Raw genomic sequence first — 22095 nt, 5'->3', positions numbered from 1 at the left:
GAAGATTTCAACTTGAATGGCTATCATATTCACCCACTTATTCATTTATATTCAAGCCTTAATGGAAGGCTTAGTATGTACCAGGCACTGTGCTGGGTGCTGCAGATATAGAGGTTTAGGACCCAAAGTCTCCTCTCAAAGACCTTACTGTCCAGCGGGGAGAAAGATGGAAAAACAAAGACATAATATTAATGCCATTATGCTGTTCACTGAGTGGTGGGGTGACAGCGGTGGCTTCACGAAAAGTTTTCCAGAGAAGGTGACTTTTGAACTTCATCTTGAAACATAAGTAGGGCTTCCTCAGACAGATATCACTGGTAAAGGCATTCCAGGCAGAGAGAAGATGATATTCTAGAGGAAGATGATATTCTAAAGCTGTAGAAAGATAGTGTGGTTGGAGCACTGTGTCTAGGGTTTCAGAGAGACACAACTGGAGCAGAAGGTCAGAGTCTCATTTAGAAGGGCCACACTCAAAATCTGGACTTGACCCTCTGGCCAAGGGAGGAGGAAGGTCAGTGAGGAAAATTCCAGTCAGGAGAGTCTAAGTGTCTACATTTGAACTTATTGCCACATTATTTCTCCCCTTTTCAAATATCTCTCCTGTCAAATCAGGTCTCCTTTTCAACTTCCCTACTTTCCTCAGTCCCCAGGTTTACAAATTTTGAGAAGTTTGGCCACAAGAAACAAAGGGAGATTGAAGTAAATCACTAAGCTCTCTGGATTCTTCCATCATACCCCTTTATCACCTCACATCTGGCCTTTTCCAAAGGCCTTTTAGCTGATCTATCTATGGTCCTGTCTCCCTCCAACGTAATCTCTACGCTGCTAACTTCCTGAAGAGCAGATCTAAGGTATATTTCCTACGAAAGCAAGTCCCAACTTTTAAGCACAACATCCTAAGCCCTACACTTTTCTGTACTGATACCTGTCTATCTTTCCAATGTTTCCTCCCATTACACGCACTGCACACCCTGGAATCACACTCTGTTCACACCCTATTCCCCAAACAGGCCATATATTTTCCCACCTCTGTTCCTTCTCCTCTGTGCTTCTCTCCAGTGGAATGCTCTTCACCTGTCTCCTATGTACTTTTCAAAAGCATCTTTGAGAAAGTGTCTTTGGAGTGTCCCCACCTGAGAGAAAAATGATCTGTTCCCAGGACTCTCACAGAACTGCATGCATTCTTCTGTTACAGCCAGTGCTGGATCCTTTCAGACAGCTCCAATTTTAAATATCTTACTGTCAGACCATATGTACTAATTTTTGAATGGGAAAATATAGTCACCACAAGGATAGCATTTAATACTACTACACATAATCTCTTTGATGGGATGGAAGGGACCGTTTCCCGTTCATCCTCATGTTCCCAGCTCCTCTCACTGTGCCTACAGAGTAGGTAATAGAAATAATTAACATAATAACATATCATTGTAAGTTTATACTACAGCAGCTAACATTCTTGGAGGACTAATTGTTTATATGGACTGTGCTGAATGCTTTATATACATTATGTAAGTTATTTCTCAGCAAAACTCTATGAACCACGTAATATTGTTATTTCCATTTTACAGAAAAGCAAACAGGATTAGAGAAGTTGAGTAACTTGCCCAAAGTCACACGGCTAGAGAGAGGTAGAGCCGGGTCTCAAACCCAACTCCACCTGACACCAAAGTCAGCATTCTCGATCATGTTATGCTGTACTGCATAGCTTCCTCAACCACGGCTTAGTGAATGCATTTATCTCCCCACAGACTATAAACTTATTAAAGTAGAAACAGCTTACTCATCTCTGTGTTCACCACAGCACTTTACGCAGAGACACAATGCATGCTCAGTAAATATCTTGAATCAAAAAAGGTCCACATGTAGTACCCACAACCATTTTGATCATGTCAGTCCCATTTCAGGAAGCTATAATTTCTTAGGCCTAAACAGCTGGTCTAAACTTTGCCTGGTATTCCTGGTCCTCTAGTGTTCCTACTAGTCACATCTAACCAGTTTAACCTTTCAACAACACTCACAATTAGCTTTTTGATCACAACCATCCTCCTGAACGATACCCGTCCTATTAACTCCTACATCAGCATATTTTATCCTGCCCCCGCTACCTCTTTCCCTCCCTGCTAGTAAGAACTCCCTCTCTCTGTATCTACCTTTCACACTTATAATGCCCTCCTCTTTATACCTCTTATCTTTTTATCCAAATCCTACTCATCCTTCAGATTTCAGCAGAAGCCTCATCCTCTCCCAAACCACATTTCCCAGTGACTCTACACCCCTGCTGATCTTTCTCTTCAACTCCCACAGGATTTAGAATCTTGCCACAAAATTTAGCAGTTTAATTATAGACTTCCTCCTATAGTTATATAAGTGGATGTGAGTACAGTCTGGCTGGGACATCCATCATCCTACTAGATTCAGTTCATCTGCCTCCTCCACACAGATCCTCAAACTCGGTCCAAGAGAATAATCTTCTCCAATCAAAGACAACCATTCTTTCACCAAGAGCACACAAATACTTGTCTAATTACTTGCTCTGCAAGTCTTATCAAGATTGTTTGTTTCTCAAGAACAGAGTCTAAACTTCATCTTCCTCTCGGATACTCCCACAATGATAACCCATTGCTGGATGCTGGGTACAGAGGTATGGCTCAAAAAATATTCCAGTTGACTGCAATGTTTTGAGGGTGGTGATAATCTGCAACATGCCCAATATTCAATGATTACTGAAATTATATTAGGGAAGAAACAAGAGCCTAGGGTAGTTGAGTGACTTTGCCCAAGACACAGAGCTGTGCAGCAAATGTAAAATTAAAAAAAAAAAAAGTATGTGAGAGAGAAGGTAATTAACTACTCTTACCTTAAAAATAAAAACAAAGAGGCTACACACTGCTTTGTGGTAAGAAGGCTCATGCCTATTATACACCCTATGGAAGATAATTTAAAAACTCCTAGCCAGGAATTCCCTGGCAGTCCAGTGGTTAGGACTCTGTGCTTCCACTGCAGGGGGCACCGGTCCGATCCCTAATCAGGGAACTAAGATCCCGCATGCTGCATGGCACAGCCAAAAACCAAACCAAAACCAAACCAAAACAAAAAAAACCTCCTAACAAATGTGACCATCAATCATATTGAGAAATATGAACGGTTGCCAGAAAATGCAGTTCCTTTCAGCTAATTCATTTTTATTACTTAAAGGAGGGATTCACTTAATCCTTGAACTGAAATCACCAAAACTGTAACTGTAAAATATATAGAACATTGGCAACGGGTTCAGTAGATACTATATATTACAGAGTTCTAAAAGTTCTTTCTTCAAAATACTGGTGTTAAGTGAGTACCGACAATAAAACAGGCCATACTTTTTAAAAAGAAGGACACGAATGCTGACCTTCTCTTGTGGCACATTCATTCCTATATATGACATGTTTCTGCTTCCCTCTATTTAATATCCCTTAATTTCAGCCACTTACATGCTAACTACTGTAAAAACCATTCCCATTGTATCAGTGCTAATTACTTAGTACAAATGTAAGCAAACACTCAAGTATCAATGTGACTATTTGATTTTGAGTTTAGGATTTCTTTTTTCATACATAAGCCATCACTGTGGTACTCCTAGTTTTTTTAGTGATTAGTTTTTTACCTTACAGCTGATTTTTCTCCAGGGGCAAGAGGCTTGGGGTTTTGTTTGCTTACTTTTAGAAAACTTTAATGGAATCTTGGTAAAGGAGCAACTGTAATAGTTTAAGAGGTTATATGCCTCTTTCTCAATTTAATGATCTGTTGCTCAGAAAGTCACAAGTGAGTCAAACTCTAACTGGTCTCACCTGTGTCACAGGTTTCTAGTCCTGAAAGTTTAGGAAAGGTAAATGCAGACAGAAGAAGTGGTGAAGGATTTTACTGTTTTTTATTCCAGCACCTCAGCATTATTAAAAATTGTTCGTTATAGTCAACGTGGAGAGCAGACTTCCGTGATGAAAGCAACATTCAACATGTAGAACATACTTTACTTAACGAGGTTGTTTTTCAGGCCTAGATCCTCTGGTAATTCTACTTGACATTTCAGCCGCAAATTGGTAAAACTACACAGAGGACACTGATAGATAACCCCCAATAGAACAGACAGTCTTTTCCCATGAGGCACTGTTATATATGCTGTTAGGCTGTACAGGATTCGGGACTAGAGAATAAAGCAGCTGGCTGATGGAACACACATCTGGATACATTTAGCAACTATGCTTCTACAAATCATTTAGATTAAAATAATAGGAACACAAAAACATATCATTTTGGTAACACAGCATACCATTTCAGGGACATTTGTGAAATGACCTAAAAAACCTTACTTACTATTTACATGACAAAATACGTTTCAAATTCCAAATCAACTGAGCAGTGAACTCTGGAAGGTTCTATCAGTGACTGAAGGCTAACTCTCCCTTTTGTCCAACCCCAAGTAGCTGCCTGCCTATAAGTGCAATTTTGCTTTGGATGTACCCAAAAACATTAAAGAGACTTAAACATTAGCTCACTATATTTAATGTGAAGAAGGGATTGCTATCTCCTGCGTGTATGCTGCTCCAACAATGCCCATGGATGCATGAGAGAGGGTGAAGGTTTATTAAGAAGGGCAAGGGAGCAGAGGCGGCTGTTATTTGCCAAGTAATGCGCACAGAGTTAAACTAAGCTATCTTAGCCCTCTTCCTACTTCCCTAATACCTACAACCAATTAAGCCACCCCAAATGTTCTGTCTGTGTTGTTTTAAAGGAGATGCAGCATAGGGTTCTGGTTGCTAACCAGTGACGCCCCTTCCCCAATTCCGGTAGCTCCCCACCCCCCAGCGTGTCCCACCATCTACTTCTCTATCTCCTCCGCTAGGCTGTGAGCTCTTTGAAAGCAGGGCTGGTACCTTATTTGACTTTGTATCTTGGCTCACAATAAGCCCCTACTAAATGTTTGTTGAATGAACTGATGTTCGTAAGTAGGGAAAGTGAACAGACTTAAACATACTGCAGGCTAAGTAGTTGTCACGCGTGGTTTTCAACATGCATACTCTATAGAGAAAGCTGGGAACAAAATAGTCAAGACATAATAATGTTCCCACATTCCTCACAGGCACTTGGCCTGTTAGCATGCTTTAACTATCTACTGCTCTTTAATACTTCAAGATACTACAAAACTCTTCAAGATGTTTGCAACCTGTTCTTTGAATTTAGCCGAAAGTCAAACAAAGTTTTGTTTTTGTTTTTCTTTCAGAAACAGTTTTTACTTGGCAACAATTTTGGTAATCAAGCAGCACATTTCACCTTCACAGTAATATATATCACGCACACATCATGTTTTGACAAACCTGCAATTTATAGATAAATGTATCATTTAGAAATAAATGTAAATTGCTGCAAACTAAAGCTGTACTTAAATTTTTATTATGAAAATTTTCAATGTATACAAAAGAGAAAATGGTACAGCAAACACCCATAATCCCATCATCCAGATTCTACATTTATCAGATTTATCAGGATTTCCCCACTGATTCTTCCTGTCCTCTTTCTTCCTTTCCCCTGCTTCCTCCCTCCCTCCCTTCTCAACCCCCCTTCTCCCTCTCCCTCCTCCCCCACCCCTCTCTCTCCCCCCCACCTCCTGAATTATTGTAAAGCAAACCCCAGACATCCCATGAGTGATATCACCCTACTTAGCTCTTAAATGAGTTCATTTCCTGGAAACACCTCTATTCTGTTCTAGGATCTAGCATAAGCTAGATTCTAATTGATCTTTTTTTCAAGTACCAATATCTATGAGTCACTTAAACCCCAAAGGGTGCCCAATCCTGTGTCATTTCCTGGAGGAATATCAAATACTTCCATTTTAAGTAAAAGTTTACTTTCCTCTTTTTGTCTTAATAAAGATAAGATCTTTAAGCAATGGCTATTTTAAAATAAGTTAATAATTTTTCCCATAGAAACATTCACATCAATTAAGTCAGATTGAAGACATTCTTTAAATTCCCGCTAGACAAAAGTTTTGTAGATATTTAATAAACATCTTAACCATATTCTAAAAGCCCCCTTTCCTGTTATGAAGAATACTATATCAAACCCAAAGACACAACAAAGTTATACCTCTACCTCCCCATCTTTACAAAGCTGAGAAGTATTAACTCCTTGGATTGAAATAGCACATTCTTCTTTTAAAAGGTCCAATTCCTTTATTTCCTAAGTAAACTCTGACATTTTCCAAAAATATCTGAATAATTTATGAAAAAAACAAATCTGCTGCTAATGAAATTAATTAACCTTCACACGTGAGGAGTATTTCCATTCTCCTTTCCTGTGAAAAATAACACAGAAGCCAAGGGCAACCTTCAGGTATATATCTCTCACAAGGCAAGATCAGACCAGTTAACTCAAGACAAAATATTATGATGTACAACTCAGAAATCACTAGAGATAAAATTTCAGCTTAGACTTTGAGCTAAGCTGGAAGTTTATCTATTAGTCACTAAAATGGCCTCCTGCAGTGTAACATACCCCGCTGATATGTTCTCAAATATGGTACTTGTTAATTGAAAAAACTAGACTCTTTTGTTTCATACTTCACTTTTTACCTCATACGGGTGTAGTTAAGTACAACTAATTTGAGAGGTTACCCTTGATTCGGAGTCGAGATTTATACAACCAGCTATATTGAAATAGGAGAAATAAAACATATGATCACTATGTGATAGAAAACTCTGGGGAGTTTGTGAGCATCAGAAATCACTATCACTACCATATTATAGTAACACCACCAAAATCTCATCACCAATGATTTTCATGTATTTTGGAAAGTATGAATAAACACCAGGACAACTGTCATAAGTTATTTTGTAAGAGTAGAATATCAATCTGTTTGCCATATTCTGTCATGACAGCTACCCTCAACTTCTATTTCACAGAATTTTGAAAAACCATTTAACAGGAATCAAAAGTATTTGAAATTCCATTCCCCTTCGCCCCACCCCCCAGATATAAAGTAAGAGTTTCTGTCATTTAAACCTTTGGCATCTGACTTGATAGATACAGCTATATAATGAGGATTACAAAACCAATTTTTAAAAAGTACAAAGTCCCTAAAATATTCCCCAAATAAAGACAACATATAGAGAGAGAACCAGTCAGATTCTAAACTTCAAAATTTTCTCTTAAAACAAATTTGCTTCTACTTGAATACATAAGATTTAGAAAGCGTCTCCAAATGTGTAACTGCCCAAACACATAATAAGGATTTCGAGAGGTTTAAAGTACATTTCTGCTTAAATATTCCATAATGTAAAAGTTAGAGCCTAACGAAATAATATTAAAATTGTTACCCTTCCGGGATGAGAGCAAACCTGTTGTTTCTTTCTCGCAGCACTAAACAGAAGGAACCTCCCACGCCCAGAACGCCAATCTGGAAACCCAACATTCTTCTTACAATTGCAACTTTAGAGAGCAAGTCATAACACTTCCTGCTAGAGAGAGAGAGCACCCTGACAAAGCAATGATACAATACTTACGAATCCCCTTCCTGTCAGCCTCACAGTATTTTGCCAAGTATTAACAAATTCGAACTTCACAACATTTAGAGAAAAGTGAATTTTTTTCATTCCGGCTCCACTGAAATCATGCAAGAACACAAGGGAATTTAAAGTTGGTTCAGGTCAAATAGCTACAACCCACATACCTATTTAAAGTCTGAACATTAGCCAAGTAACCTGCTTATTTTAGAACACATGGAACCAGCTTCTCCCCAGAGGCCAAGGCACTCGTCCATAGGAAAGTGCATTACTTAGAAAGGCAAATGAACTGTCCCAGACCACTTATGTTCTATTATTCATCTCGATCCATACTTACTCACGTCTTCATACAACACTTACACTCCATACGCTAGGTGTCAGAGCATTAACTGCGAGTATCTATATCTTGTTTTCTATTGAATACATAAGCTGTTAAGCCTAGGAACTATATTTTCTACCAGCCTAGCATACAGGAACGAAGCCAATACTTGCTGAACTGAATTTTCTATTGAGAGGCAGTACTGCTGAGTAGTTTAGAGTTCTGGAGCCAGACTGGGTTCAAATCCTGTCTCCACAATTTTCTAGGTTGTCTTTGGACAAACTGCTTAAGCTCTTGTGCCTGTTTTCTCATCCAGGGATGATAATAGTAACTACATCACATAATGATGACTATTTCGTACATTGTTGTGATGCTTAAACGATTTAATGTGCATTCAAATTTTAGATCATAGCCTGGCAAATTGTAAGCACTAGGTATGTGATAACTGCTATATTCTTATTATTGAAATTTGTTTTTTAACTGGTCTAGCAATTCTAATCAGTTAATTGTTAAATGAAGCAACTCGTTAGCTATGAGTTCTCGCCCTTTATGGGAGAGAACAATAAATCAATAGGAGTACTGTGCTAGGCTCAGGAGACCATTTCTAATACTGACGTAGGGCAAGTCAATCATATGAAAGGAAATGGAGTGCAATGGGAGCATCCGGGTCTTAGGAATCTGACTGACTTCAACTCTGTGTGACCTTGAACACATCACTTAGCTTCTCTGAGCCCCAGGTTCCTATCTATAAAAGTCGAACTAATTCCACGAACTTCAGAGGGTTGCGATGATGATTAAGTGAGATAAATGCATAAGAGGGTCTGGCTCCAGCAAGGTGCTCAGTAAGTGGCGGCCATTGTTATAATCTGTCTGGGATATAATATGCATAATACCATCTGCTCTACCTACCTAATCTGCTCTACCTACCTAATAAGTATGAAAGTGAGATAATAGATCCTCCAGTCCTTTATAAATAATATAAAACAAAGTGAAGTGTTTCATGCTAACATTGAAATCTCAGAATAAGGAGGCGACTCACATTACAGTCACTTGTAAAAAGGATCAGGACAGCCCACATCAGGAGGCAGAGTGTTCTCCTGCCCTCATCACTAACCACCACCATTAGCAGACACTGGATTACATTTTGTCTCCTTAATGGAAGCACTTTATTTCATCAATCACAAAAACTGCATGAACTATCAAAAGGCAACACAATCCCGAACAGAAGGAATAGAGCGTCAGGAGTCAGAGGACGTGTTTTTCCACCTGTTTTAATTGCTGACTCACTATATGAAGCCTCTTCAACTTTCCCGAGTCTCAGTTTCACCATCTGTGAAACAAGCATAGCACTAGCTGTCTGTGGCCAGTCAGGGAATATGTGGGGTAGCAAGGAACGCTCAAGCACCTTGAGCTAACTGGAAGAAAGGGTATAGGTGTATGTATTATCGTGCATTTCCAGGGAAAACTGGGGCACAGGCAATTGCCTCCGGTAAGAAGACAGTATCAGTGATAGGCCTGCAATGTTGGGTTTCCCCAGCCTTACTTTTCTTTAGCCACGCTTGTCACTTCACAACACTTAGATGGGTCTGCCCCAAGTGCTATTAAATTAACTTCCTCGGGCTTCCCTGGTGGCGCAGTGGTTAAGAATCCGCCTGCCAACGCAGGGGACACGGGTTTGAGCCCTGGTCCGGGAAGATCCCACATGCCGTGGAGCAACTAAGCCCGTGTGCCACAACTACTGATCCTGCACTCTACAGCCCACGAGCCACAACTATTGAGCCCGCGTGCCACAACTACTGAAGCCCGCGTGCCACAACTACTGAAGCCCGCGTGCCTAGAGCCTGTGCTCTGCAACAAGAGAAGCCACGGCAATGAGAAGCCCATACACCACAACAAAGGGTAGCCCCCGCCTGCCGCAACGAAGACCCAATGCAGCCAAAAATTAAAAAAAAATAACTTCCTCAATGATCATGCTACCCAGAAACAGCTTCCTTGTCTTTCCCTTTCTTGGTCATCTGGAATGTATATGCTTTCTAGCTTTCTGAACTCTTAAGGCTAATCTTTGATCACAGTGAAATCTGTCAACACCCAGTTGTTGATTTTAAAGTCTATTCACCATAACATGATAGAATTCACTTCAACTGCAAAATATTGTGGTGAAAGTTCTAGGAATGGATACTTCCTTTAAAAATGGACATCTTCTACTTAGTAAATACCAGGACATTTCCTAAAAGACTGTTGTATCACATCAGTAGTTCAGCCAGTTTCGGCCTGCAGCCCATCCTGTAACCTTCTAAATGTCTCATCATATGACGTATGTGCAGGTGTGTGGGGCCAAGGGGGGGTACTGGCATTTGTGTATGTGCATGTGTGTGAGTATGTGTGTGAACGGCATCTCTGTTTTTACTACGGGTAATGAAAATTGCTTTGGGAACACAAGATGGTGGCAAGGGTTATGTAATCCATTGCACATTTTTATAAGCAGGCCACGGAATGAAAACAACTTTTACATTCCAAATTCATCAAGATGAATGCTGGGGAAAGTCAATAGAAACCAACCTATGTTTTATCTGTACACATAAAGCACACAAGCTCTCACTCTCTCTCAAATGTTACAAACAAATCCATAAAGTTAAAAGTTCACACACACACCTGTGGACACATACACCCTTCAGGCTGGAAAGGAAGGAAAGAGGCACACCCAAAGCTGCATGAGAATTTCATAGACCTATCGGTGTAATCTGCAGTTAGGACACAAGACCTAGACATAGTATTTTTAAAATCTCTTCCAACTTTCATTCAAACATCATCCTCTCCCCACCACACCCAGTACGGGTTATATTCTTTCCATGTGTGACACGTACAATGGAGGCCTCTCCCACAGTGCTTAATGCCACACCTCAATAACACTGATCTATCATCCTTTAATGGAACAGGATTTTACCCATCTTCATGACTTATAAAGTAAACAGACAAATAACACTCACAGTGAGTGAAACATCAAAGCAAAGGGATCTAACATAAAACAGGTACCAAATTAACATGGAGGATATTGCTACTGTAATTTTGGGCTATATTGGAAAGTTTAGGAAATTTATGCCAGGAACAGTATTAGGTACACAAACTTCCTGTTGCGTGGCTGTGTCAGTTTTAACAATCAAGTAGATCTGGTTTACGTGATGATTGGGGGGGGGGGGTAAATAAGCCACAAGAACATCTTAATTTCAATATTCCAAGGGCTGTCTCCCCAACAGTAAATATTTGTGAGCTCTGTTTTTGCATAACAAAGTAATCAACCTTTTAAAACAGGATGTCTTATTATATATTAAATTATATACCTTGTCCTAATGCCCTAAAACGAAAGGCTGAAATAAATAGAAGGATTTAAAGCATGGGTCCTCCAAAAATTATCAGTTGAACTACATATGGGATAAGGAAGTGATTTGGAAGACATCTGTGGTGACTATATACAGTTAACAACACTGAACTGCATATTTCAAAGTTGCTAAGAGAGTAAATCTTAAAAGTTCTCATCACACACACAAAAAAGTAACTGTGGGGTGGTGGATGTTAACTAGACTTATTGTAGTAATCATTTCACAATATATACATATATTAAATCCTCTCGTTGTACACCTTAAACTAATACAATGTTATATGTCAATTATATCTCAATGAAACTGGGCGGGACATCTGTGTTCTGTTCATAGCTAATAAAATCATACAAAGAAATAACTCTTATGCTCTACACCTTCCTGTCCTGAGGGTCTCTCATTCAAAAAAAGGATAGGGAAGGAAAAGAAACAAAAAAACCCAACTAACCCAGCAGCTCCTAAACTTTTTGGCCTCAGGACCTGAGGACCCCAAAGAGCTTTTTGATATGTGGGTTAGATCAGTGTCTTTATCATATTAGAAATTACAACTAGGAAATTTTAAAGATATTTATTAAAAAAAAATTAACCCCACCACATGCTAATATAAATAACATTTAAAAATGAAAACTATATTTTAAAAAAAATTTAGTGGGAAGAGGCAGGGCATGCCTCGCTCCTGCGGATGTCTCTTGCTTCAGCACTGTTTGAACGGAACAAGCCCAGGGACGCCCCCTTTTCCAGCCTCCAATCACCCTGGAACCTCTTTTCCAGTCGCATCCTTAGGAACCAACCACTATGCCGTCCTCGGCCTCCGGAACCAGCCAACACCGGTTTTTTTGGAGCTTAGCTCCTTACTGCTGATCAACCATGAGCTCCCAGATTTGTCAGAATTATTCCACCCAGGTGGAGGCAGCCGTCAACCACAGGGGTCAACCTGCATCTGGGTCCTCCTACACCTACCTCTCTCTGGGTTTCTATTTCTACCGCGATGATGTGGCTCTGGAGGACGTGGGCCACTTCTTTTGTGAGTCCACCGTGGAGAAGGGCAAGGGCGCCCAGCATCTCCTGAAGATGCAAAACCAGCACAGTGTGGCTGTGCCCTCTTCCAGGAGCGCAGAAGCCGTCCCAAGATGAATGGGGTAAAACTCTGGACAAAAAGGAAGCTGCCACGGCCCTGGAGAAGAACCTGAGCCAGGCCCTCGTGGACCTGCACCCCTGGGCTCTGGCCGCGCAGACACCCACCCATGACTTCCTGGAGAGCCGCTTCCTGGAGGAGCAGCTGAAGCTCATCAAGCAGATGGCGACCACCTGACTAACCCCACCTCCCACTGGCGCAGGCTGCCGCCGGGGTTGGAATGGGGGCCTGAGCCAGTAGCTCTTCCAAAGCCTCACCCTCAAGTACGACGGGGGCCTCTGGAGCCCAGCGGCCTTTGAGGGGCCCCTCTGCATCCCTCTGGTGTCAGGGCTTCTGCCTGAGCCCCTCTCTGCAGCCACTAGGCAGCTTTTTGACCACCCTGGGGCCCTCACCTAAGCCGTGGGCCAAATGGAAACAAAGGTTTCTGCAGGAAAAAAAAATAATAGAGGAGTATATTGTTTACATCTTTGTTTAACTAAATACAGTGACAGCTGGATTTTCATATCTGCTTCTGCACTGTCTGTTGGAATATGTTGTTTTGACTCAAGTATATGAAGAAAACATGGCCTCCCACAGATACGTTGTTTGGAAAAAGGAAGTATTTTAGGAGCCTTTTCGGATAATTATGGATACTCTTTTTTATAATACCACGCCAAAACTGGGTAAGTGCTAGTTTCTGAAATAGTTGTTGCAGTGTGGAATCTGATATCAGATAAATGACGTTTTCATACTCTGTTAACGTTAAAATCCATTGGTCTATCTTGCACTTTAAATGGACCTTTTACCCATGCTTGATTTCAGAACATCATGCACTGATCATATGGAACAATATTGTTTGACTAGTAAAGATCTGTTGTCACACTTCATTTTACAATATCTAACAAATCACTTACATTAAGAACACCACCAACCTCATTAGAAAAGTCTAAGTATTGATGCGTGGTGGCTGACGCACATTTTCAAGAATTTGAATTTTTGCTTGAAATCTCTAACTTTATCATTGGCAACAAATACTCCCAGCCGTTTTCCTTGCAGTGACTAGCACACGTGATTCACTTTTGATAACATATCTGCCAAATATTCAGGTCTGAATTATCAGTTAATGCGTCATTCGCTCTTTCGAGTAAAAATGGTTTTCTGTTTTCTAAAAGTGCAGCTAGTTTAGCTTGCAAATTAAAAAACTGCACAAGTGCTTTTCCTCAAGACAATCACTGTAAATCCATATGCAGCAGAAATGTTTTTTATGTACTTCCCATTTCATCACACAGAATATTGAAAAGATGTATACCCAAGAGTTGAGATTTAATAAAATTAATTTTTCCTGCTTAATCAAGGACATTCATTAATGAACTGCATGTTATAGGTCTTTTTCTAACAGGAAGGGTATGGTGTTGAATACAAAGACTACTAATACAGTGTGGGGCTAAGGCACTAGCAGTTTTACCCACCATTGCTTCTGTCAGTATAGTGAAAAAGCAAAGAACATCTTAGTGTTATTATACAAGTAATTTTGATCTCCAAGGGACCGTGTGGCATACTTTTCTATTGAGAACTGGTGCTTTATTTGGTAATATTTATGATGGAGTCATCTAATTTTAGAGAGACAAAAAACATAAGGTCCATAGGTTTTTAACAAGAAATTTCAAAACTGAGAATGCAATTACCAGAATAGGTTTTAACGTGAGTTCTGTTCTGTTGAACTGTGAAAAGAAAAATTAATTGATTAATATCAATTCTGAGGGGACCAATCTACAGCTTATTTACTCCAAAGAATATTTTGCAGAATCAGGTTCATGTCCATGAGATGGGAATTTATCATGATAGTGTAGTTTTTAGAAACTTTTAATACATTTTTTAAAAGATTAAGAAAGACAATATATTTGTTATAAAACTACTTAAAAATATCCAGTTCATATGTAGCAAATCAGATTTTTCTTCTGATAATCAGTAAGAGTGTCCTTCTCTGATACTAGAAAAGAAAGGCTTTGAAAGTTAGACTCTGTATGAAATGCAGAATTATTACTATTTTAAAATATTAAAAATGAAGTGACCTATAGTATTTATGTGTAAAATAATATGCGGATTATTTGAAAGCAAATCCCAAACAACAAAAAAGGGGAGAGAAAAGATGAAATATAAGAACAGCAAATACTGATAAACTGTTGAAACTGTGTGGGGGGTTCCTTATGCTATTTTACTTTGTAGGTTTGAAATTTTCCACAAAAATAAGCTTTTAAAAATTCCATGAGCTTATAAAAACGTATTTTGTATTTTGGAAAGCAAAAATAAAATTCCTGGCTCATATTCATTCATTACACAAACACTGAATGAACATCCACTCTGTAAAAGGCACTGTACTTAGATGGCATCAGGAAATAGAAAGATTTATGAAATATGCCTTTTACATTCAAGGAGCTCAGAGTGTCTGTGTCCATATATGTAATTGATTCCCTAAAATGGGTATAATGCCTCCACTATGACCATTCTAAGGGGTACTTATACTATTACAAAGCACAGCTTGAGCCAATTGAACTGCAAATCAGGATAATGCAATTTTAAGGAAAAAAAAAGGAAAATGGCATGAAAAGAAAATACAAAAAGGAAACTTAAAAAATAAGAAATGAGACTCTCTTTGGTTTTTCTCTATAAAAGGAAACCAACAAGAGATGTGAGCAAATATGGGCATGACCACATCATTTTTCCACCACAACCCCATCATCTTATTTTACTTCAGGACAGGAACCATCATGTCATCTCCTTTGAGTCAGCTCTTGTACTGCTCACATAGGCAAAAATAACTGAGCAATACATTCATTTTCCATGGTGAACATTAAATACATTAAGTATTCTATAATTCTTCCAATGAAAGAAGACAGCAGTTACAGATTCCATATTTTAATTTTCAGGGCTAACTATGTCCATTCACACCACCCGCCCCCCCCATATAAATTAAGACCATCTTAAAAAATAAATCCACAAGTTAAATCAATAACATTCCTCAGTTACTCAAGGGGTCTAATTATAACACTGATAAATGAAAAATAAAAGTGAGAATCAAAAAAATCAAACATTTACTTTAACTGTCATCTTCCAGCTTATTGCCATATATTCCAAACAAATTATCAATTTTTCCCTATTCAGACTTCAGGTAAAATGTGCAAGAGTTCTCAAAACTCATTCAATGTAGGTCTTTAAAAGCTGAGTGATAGATTAAAGGATTTAAAATCGCTCCATTGTTTTCATCTTTAATATTTATTAAGCTCTATGAGGGCAGTGATTTGTCTTTTCACCAATCTATCTCAAGCATCTAGAACAGTGCCTGGCATACAGTAGGCACGCAATAAGTATCTGTTAAGCAGGGTGGGGGCGGGGGGATTGGATGAAAGCAATCAAAAGGTACAAACTTCCAGCTGTAAGATAAATAAGTACTAGGGATGTAATGTACAATATGAGAAATTAACACTGCTGTATGTTATATATGAAAGTTAAGAGAGCAAATCCTAAGAGTCCTCATCACAAGGAAAAAAATTTTTTTCTTTCTCTTTTATTTTGTATCTATATGAGATGATGGATATTCACTAAACTTACTGTGATAATCATTTCATGATGTATGTAAGTCAAATCATTATACTGTACACCTTGATGCTGTATGTCAATTATGTCTCAACAAAATGGAAGAAAAAATTCAGGAACAAATATTTACTTTCAAATGAAAAAAAGTATCTGTTAAATAAATTTGTGATAATAACATTGCATGCTAAAGGAATTAAACTCACTGTCATGTGCTATAGCGGTTTATTACATAATAAAGAATAAACTTTTAGCACTTTTAATGCAAATCACATAAATAAACATAAAAGACATCTACTCTTGTCCCATTGGGTAACCCTACAAAATAGGGTGATTCCTAAGAAGTAATCCAGCCAAAGAAACGGTAGGTTACATCTTTCTAGTGGCACCGAATCCATGATCCTATTTGGCAGCTGAATGATTTTCTAATTCTCCACTTTTCGAAAATAAAGGCATTTCAGAGAAAAGTGGAATGGAAGGTGTATAAAGAACTCTGAATTTTATCAAGTTTTCCTTCAAAATTGCCACACACACAAAAAAGAAAAATCGCACTTAAGCTGTCAAGATCTCAATGCTTTAGCTTTCTTAACTTTAAAATGACTACTTTTTGACCTCACAAGGAATCACAAAACCTTCAAAAGAAACAGCCGCTTCAGCATTTCCTGCCTGTCTGCCCTAGTCCAAGATTAACCTTGTCAGTTTTTAGGAAGACTTATAAAACTCCCTTAAATGACTAATTCAGATGAAGTGGTAACATGAAGCCACAGTTTATAAGACGCTGGTTTCTACTTGTTACCAGATGTTGCCATCACTTCAAAGTGTTAAATGCATTCATGAAGAGGTTCACATATATTTGCATGTGGAATATTTTCTGACTTCTGCTTTTATTGTGAAGACAGAGGAAAACTGTTGCCTTGTTGTCTAATAAAACATCTTTAAGGTTGCCAATATTCACTTCAAGAATCACCAAGTACTCTGTCGGTCTAATTCTTCTGTGTAATTCTTGCAAGCACATATATATATGAACACTTTCAAAACACACCACAGGGACTTACCTGGAGGCGCAGTGGTTAAGAATCTGCCTGCCAGTGCAGGGGACATGGGTTCAAGCCCTGGTCCGGGAAGATCCCACCTGCCACAGAGCAACTAAGCCCGTGCGCCACAACTACTGAGCCCTCACTCTAGAGCCCGCGAGCCACAACTACTGAAGCCCACGTGCGTAGAGCCCGTGCTCCCCAACAAGAGAAGCCACCACAATGAGAAGCCCGTGCGCCGCGACAAAGAGTAGCCCCCGCTTGCCGCAACTAGAGAAAGCCCACCTGCAGCAACGAAGACCCAACGCAGCCAAAAATAAATTAATTTAAAAAAACAAACAAAAACACACCACAAATTAATTCCATTTCTTTGGGAGCTTGTCATGAAACAGCCCGCTTAAAGATCTAGCTGAAAAATCCAAATGTGTGTGTGTGTTTGTGTATACTTTTGGAGTTGCTTTTTTAGACAAACAGTAAACAGTCACCAGCTTCACATAGTTCGGGGTTCCTTTGCCAGGATAACTCAACAATTGCACTAGGTTTTCTGCTTCTACCCATTCTTCTCTGGTTATGTTAATTTCTTTGGTTATGTTGCCATTGGGGTTTTATTAGGTTAATTAAAAATGTTTTTTAATCTCCAGAGAGAGTTTAACGCAACAACAATGGCTGCTATTTTCTACACATAATGGTCATTGTTAAGTTTTGGCCCAACACAGCATCCTGAATACAATGTAGATTTATCCTTAAGATTGGCTGCAAAAATATTGTGGTCTCACACAGTGTTATGTGCCCTTTCTATTCAAATGTCTGGGAGATACCCCATAACTCTTATTTTTGCTGATACCCCAATTGTATTTCTTTGAGGATGGAGTTGAATCCATAAACATAACACTAATGCTGGCTCAGATTTCTAGACACTGAATTGTAACTGACCAGTCTTGCTTGCTCAGTATTTTATTTGGCAATCTGTTAACCTGGTACAGCTAAAAAGTCTCATAAGTAATTCTGCCACAAATCAAACAACTTTTGTGGCCTTCACTTGCTAAAAATCATATTGTTAGCAAAAAGTCATCCATGCAAGAGCAACTTCTTCCTTCTCCCAGTTTATCCCTCTCCCTGGTACTCTTACCTCAGAAACTGTCTAAGCCATTAGCAGGGTTCTTTTGATGGGGTAGACTATGGTAGGCTCACTGGCTCTGAGAATTAACTGCTTTAGAGAATAAGCTTTTAAAAGTCTCTCATTAGACCAAATACAAAAATGCAGATAAGCTATATGTGAAGAAAGAAGTTGGAATATCTGTTTGATGAGTACCATTATACTGCATTCTTCCTTAAATTACACTTTTTTTCCATCACAGGATAGGTTTTGCTGTAGCTGTGACTATTAACCTAAACAAAGTTAGGAGTAGATGGGGAAGAAACAAATCACTGATACTAGTGGTAGTAAATTTTTTTTCTGTATTTAAATGGATTCAATGATCATCATACATCCTTTTACCAAGACTCCTCTATTCTTAAAATCTTAATTTTGCCCTATTTTTTAATTGGCTGAATTTCACTTTCGAGTATTTCTCTTTTCTACGAGTTCTTTTATATTCATGGGAACTGCCTAGTACCTTTATTTTTGAATGACATCTTGGCTTACTATTCTTGGATCACACTTTTGTCCTTTCAGAACTCTGTACACAATCCTTAGTGGTAGTAAATGTCACTGTAATAATTATACTAAAACTATATGAGCCACATGCTATAACTTAGGTAAGTTTTCCTTATTGAGAAGTAATTCTGTTAATTGTGTTTAAGGTAGTATAACTGGACTGTGATTTTCAAATTCCTGCTTTCTGAGTGTAACCACTTAATGCCATATTCATAATGTTATAGGCTGCCAGTGACACATTTATTAAAACAATAAAAGCCAATTTAGAATATAAACAGGATGGGAAAGAGAGCCAAGTTTTTTTGGTGCTTCCACCCTGAATCATGAAGCAGAAAGAAGGGTGGAAAAGCTTTATCTTGAGAAAGCAAGACAGAAATGAAAGCATGATCTCATTCACTTTTCCCGCAGCCAAACAAGGTGACATTTTCTGTTCCTTTCTTCTTCAGCCCTAATCAGTTCAACAGTCCTCTTCTCATTTTTTAATCCCTAATAGTAAGTTTCCAAGTGCCCTTTTTAAATTAGGAGGTTTGCCAGATTTTTTTTGTAATTTTTAAGATTTTATTTTTCAGAATCAAAGATCAAAGCATGAGAATGCACAAAAGTTTTCATTTAAAATGTTTTGATTTACCATTCATGACTAACAGACACATGCTAAACTCCAATACCCTAAATCCCAATGATTTACTGGCATATTCTGTTTTGCTATGTGGGTTAATGCATTTGTTTGAAACAACAGAAGAGGTAAACCATACTTAAGGCAGTAGGTTTAGGAGTCTTGCAAAGAGAAATCTAAGGGGGGGGGGAGTCTTTAACAATTCTGGAAAGAACTTCGAATAATTTTAAAATTCAAAAACATATCAGTGATTTAGAACTTGAAAGTTATATACCTAAATCAAGAATGTGTCCTTCCTTTGAAAAAGTTTCAATATTGGCAATTAAAAAAAAGATATCCAAGTTATATCTGAAGAGAAATGACCAATTAATATTTGTTCAGTGATTTAAAAATCATAAAAGTAGGCACCACTTTAGAAAATAAGACCTAGCATGAGACTATAGAAGAAATTAAATTGTCTTCCTTAATGGAATTACCATTTTTAACTTAATTAACATTACATATGCAATCTCAAAATTCTAATTTATTAATGTAATTCCTATTGACAGCACAGTTTTTTGTGGTCATAGACCAGCTTATTCTAAAAATTTATGTGGAAAGAAACAGGTCTTAGAACAGGTAAAATTTATTGAAAAATAGACTGGGTGGACTCACTCTGCCTGGTGTTAAGTCATTCCTTGTAGCTACAGCAATCAAGATAGTGTGGTTACAGAGCAACACATGCAGAACAATGGAACAGGCCAGAGAACCCAGAAATAGACCTACACAAATAAGCTCAACTGATTTTTGACAAGGGTGCAAAAGCTCATCAGTGGAGGAATGGTGCTACAGCAACTGGACAACCATAGGGGAAAAAAATAAGAACTCTGACCTAGACCTCATTTTGTGTAATTTTCTGTAAAGATTTACACCAAAATTAACTCAAAATGGGCCACAGACTTAAATGTGAAACATAACACCATAAAACTTTAGAAAAAAATTTTTGAAAAATTCATCAGGAACCATGTTTGGTGAAGGGGCCTTGGACATGACACCAAAAAGAAAATCCATAAAAGGAAACATTGATCAACTTGGCCTTGTCAAAATAATACTTTTGTTCTGTAAAAGACCTTGCTTGGAGGATGGAAAGACAAGCTACAGACTAGGAGAAAATAGCTGTATACCACATATCTGACAAAGGACTGTTATCTAGAATATATAAAGACCTCTCAAAGCTCAACAATCCAATTGGAAAATAGGCAAAAGACGTGAACAGATATTTCACCAAAGAGGATATACAGATGGGAAACAAACACATAAAAAGATGCTCAGCATCATTAACCACTGGGAAATACAAAATGAAACAAAAATGGGATATCACTACACACCTATCAGAATAGCTAAAATAAAAATGTGACAGTACTAAGTGATAGCAAGGATGTAGAAAAACTGGGTCGCTCATACGTTGCTGGTAGGAGATTAAATGGTACAAGTCACTACAGAAAAACATTCTGATGGTTTCTTATAAAATTAAATATGCAACTCTCATATGACCCAGAGATTGCATTCTTTGGGAATTCATCCCAGAGAAATGAAAATTTACAATCACAGAAAAACCTGTACACAAATATTTGTAGCAGCTCTATTTGTAGCAGCCAAAACTAGAAATGGCCCAGATGTCCTTCAATGTGTGAATGGTTAAAAAAACTATGGTACATTTACACCATGGAATACTACTCAGCAATAAAAAGGAGGAAGGTGTTGATATACACAACTTGGATGAATCTCTAGAGAATTATGCTGAATGAAAAAAGCCAAAAGATTGCGTACTCTGATTTCATTTACATAATATTTTTGAAATGACAAAATTATAGAAATGGGAAACAGATTAGTGGTTTCCAGGGGTAGAGATGGGGCAGGTGCAGGGGAGGGTGGAAGGAAGTGTGTGCTGTTACAAAAGGGTAACAAAAGGGATTCTAGTGGTGATGGAACTGTTCGGCATCTTGACTGTATCAATGTCAACATCTTGGCTTGGGTATTGTACTATGGTCTTGAAGAGGTTACTACTGGGGGAAACCGAGTAAAGGGTACACAGGATCTCTCTGTGTTATTTCTTACAAGTACATGTCTACAATTTCTGCAAAGTAAAAAGTTCAATTAAAAAATCAAACTCAGAATTAAACACAGAATATAGTATAATTAAATTGATAGGAAAAGGGAAGAAAATTTATATGCAATAATTTCATATCCTATTTTAAACATTATTCCCACAAAATTTCCAAAATACTATAGACATAACTACTGACACTATAGTCTTAGCATATATGGTCAATTCATGACTCCACTAGAGTATTTGATCTGGGTAAACGATATTTTTTCTGTTCAATACCAAAATAACAAGCTGATATAAAGGAGAATTTCAGGACAAGAACCCACCAATGCATGACAATTTTGGTATCTGTTATTAGAAATATTTACTTAAGTGACACTTCTCCCCAGATAGTCACTCCTTGATCTCCTTCATGTCTTGCGTCAGATATCTTCCTTTCAGTGAGGCCTCCTGTGACCACATGATTTGAAATGGCAATGCCCTCTTCCCACTCCCTATACCCTCAACTTTAATTTTCTCCATAATACATTACCATCGAATATACTATATCGTTGTTCATTTTGTGTCTCCCCCTAGTAGGATGTAAGCTTCATAAGGATGGTAATTTTCATTTGTTTCAGTCACAGGTATAATCCCCAGTGCCTAGAAAATAACCTGACCTATAGAGGCACTCAGTAAATATCTGAATAAGTGAATGAATCAATGAATAAAATGGAATTTTTTTTCTTGGTGAGGAGTAGTACAAAGGGGGAAATACTGGCTCTCT

The 22095-nt window shown here is 38.3% G+C and overlaps 1 protein-coding gene and 1 pseudogene across 2 annotated transcripts in view; one reads left to right on the top strand and one right to left on the bottom strand.

The window, feature by feature from the left end:
* PLS3 (plastin 3) overlaps positions 1 to 22095 on the bottom strand; it is a 92720-nt gene that overhangs the window by 55657 nt on the left and 14968 nt on the right. The window contains exon 1 of one of the 2 annotated variants that reach the window (XM_024128223.2): positions 7353 to 7441. The exons of the other annotated variant lie outside the window; for it this stretch is intronic. The gene's annotated coding sequence lies outside the window, so the exon portion shown is untranslated. Of the gene's footprint in view, positions 1 to 7352; positions 7442 to 22095 lie in introns of those variants that run through there. 2 annotated transcript variants of the gene reach the window in all.
* Positions 12099 to 12543, top strand: LOC102980116 (ferritin light chain-like; annotated as a pseudogene).

The sequence above is a fragment of the Physeter macrocephalus genome, chromosome 21, assembly GCF_002837175.3.
Source record: "Physeter macrocephalus isolate SW-GA chromosome 21, ASM283717v5, whole genome shotgun sequence".
NCBI lineage: Eukaryota > Metazoa > Chordata > Mammalia > Artiodactyla > Physeteridae > Physeter > Physeter macrocephalus.
Note: the sequence above shows the minus strand (reverse complement) of the source record. Positions and strands in the feature narration are given on the sequence as shown.